Source organism: Mus pahari, chromosome 10 (assembly GCF_900095145.1).
Source record: "Mus pahari chromosome 10, PAHARI_EIJ_v1.1, whole genome shotgun sequence".
NCBI classification, from domain to species: Eukaryota; Metazoa; Chordata; class Mammalia; order Rodentia; family Muridae; genus Mus; species Mus pahari.
In genome coordinates, this window is record NC_034599.1 from 25,523,806 (window position 1) to 25,526,008 (window position 2,203).

The following is a 2,203-nucleotide window of genomic DNA, read 5'->3' on the forward strand; positions in this document are numbered from 1 at the left end:
CCAGAAAGCCTAGAGCTTGGATGTCCAAGGGCAGGAAAGGAAGAAAGAAAGCTTGTCCCAGCTCTCGGAGACAGGGAGAGAAGACATGTTCTCCCAGCCTACAGTTGATTGGATGGGGCCCACCTACATTCATGAGGGCAGACTTTCTTAGTTCACTGGTTCAAATAAAGGTCTGTCCTAGACTCGCCTTTCCTGAAGTACCTGGATATAATGTTTAATTTGCACTGGCTTCCCTTAATCCAGTCAAAGTGACATCCACAATTCACCACCCCAAATAAGCACAGATCATGGCTTTCCCTGCTCCCTGAGATCCCTTGCCAGGAGGAACAGTACGGGCTCCTTCTCATCAATCACTCTTGCCTTCCAGGCCAAACTGACCTCCCCTAAGACCAGGGTTTGTCCTGCGGAAGGGAGCTAGATACCCAATTGATTTTGAGAAGAGGAATATTCCTCACACATGAGACTTCTTCCTTCCTGACCTGTTTCTGGGCCCTTACTGGAAGGAGCACCTCCAGGTTGATGAGTTCCTTGCCCGAGGTGAGCACAGGCTCTCAAGAGGGTTATTTCCCCTGGTATTTCTCTAGACACAACAAGAAGCCCTCTTCTGAGGCTGAGAAGCAAGCCTGTGGCCTGGAACGCTAGGACTCTCTTCTTTATTAACCAAGAAATCTTAAAGTGGGCAGAGGTAGAAGGGGAAGAGCCACAAAAAGGGCCTGGGCCAAGACGGAGGAAGTGGAAGGTGGTAACAATCTGCCAAAATTCAAATTAGTTATATGGGATAGCCCAGATCAGCCACAGTGTTGTGTATTTTGGGGCCAGTCGTAGACCTAGTTGCTGACCCCTCCATTGCCCTTGATCCCCAGATCTTTTTTTTTTTTTTAAACTTTATCTGCATTTATTTTATGCTGAATTTATTCCCGGGCCATAAGTTTTTGTTTCTTCAGTTTCTTCTGGTATATCTTTTTCTTCTGTGCAACCTCCTCTTCTGGCTTTAGAATGATCTGTTTGTTCCTTCTCAGTGAGGATCATCTCAATGTGACAGGGGGAGCTCATGTATGGGTTAATCCGGCCATGAGCTCTGTAGGTTCGTCGGCGCATCTTAGGAACCTTGTTCACCTGGATGTGTTCAATGACCAGAGAGACTACGTCTAAACCCTTAAGTTCAGCATTGCTCTCTGCATTTTTAGGCATGTGCAGCAAAAACTCAGCACTCTTTTTTGGCCACCGCCCCTGTGTCCAGCCCCATGGCTTCGCCTGGGCACACCTACCAACTCTACTGTTATACCGCCAGAATGGCACACATTGCTTCTTTAAAGTGACATCCTTCAGATACTTGATGGCTTTGCGGATATGCATACCCTTGATGGCCTGGGTGGTTTCCAGGATGTTCTTAAAGTGAACATGAAGGTTTGAACCTCTTGATTTGCATGATTTTATTTGGTTTTCTGGGTCAAGAGAGTAGCGAACCATCTTGACAGGTGACCTCTGGCAGCTTCCAGGAATAGTGGTCCCCAGATCTTCACTGATTCACCAGACAGATCCTTGGAGGCTGCAGTTCTCCAAATCCCTTGGCAGCAATATTCTAGATGGTCCTGCCCTAGAGTCACTGTCAAGAGAGAAAAGCAAGCAGATAGGCGAGGTCCTTTCCCTACTCTGCCTGAGACTCTCAGAGTCCCTGGCAGAGGCCAAGATTCTTTTCTGGCTCCCAGACTGTAGAATTCCAGTTTTGATGAGGATATGTACCCTGTGACAGAGGAACACCACCTCCTTTTTATGCCTTCAGCCCCAGAACTTTCCAGCTGCTCATAATTTCTGTTACCACACTGACCACAAAGTTGGCTCCTCAGCTCATGTAGCCCCTCGAGCTGCTCTTTGCATTAAATTCACACCATTTAAAATACCCAGGGACCAATATCATCTCTCACTGATCTACCATATACAATCTGTGTGTTTGCATATCAGTATCCCTAATGCTGGCTCCCTACCCAAATGTTTCTTAACCTCCGATGCGCATGCCCAGACTCCCAGGCGAGGATAGAGAAAGATGAACAGGCATCGGGGAAAGGGCTCTGTGTGCTCTCTTCTCCAACACTGGACACAGGAAGGCTCTGCCCAGTGGTTTTTCTTTTACTTTCTTTTAGGAATTTTCTTGTTTGTTTAGTTAGTTTGTTTGTTTGTTTCAAAGACAAGGTGTTGTGTAAGC

At 46.9% G+C, this 2,203-nt stretch overlaps 1 pseudogene; it reads right to left on the bottom strand.

Annotated features, from left to right (window-relative positions):
- Nucleotides 1–911: 911 nt before the first annotated feature.
- On the bottom strand, nucleotides 912–1,482 carry LOC110328099 (annotated as a pseudogene).
- Between the last annotated feature and the right edge of the window lie 721 nt (nucleotides 1,483–2,203).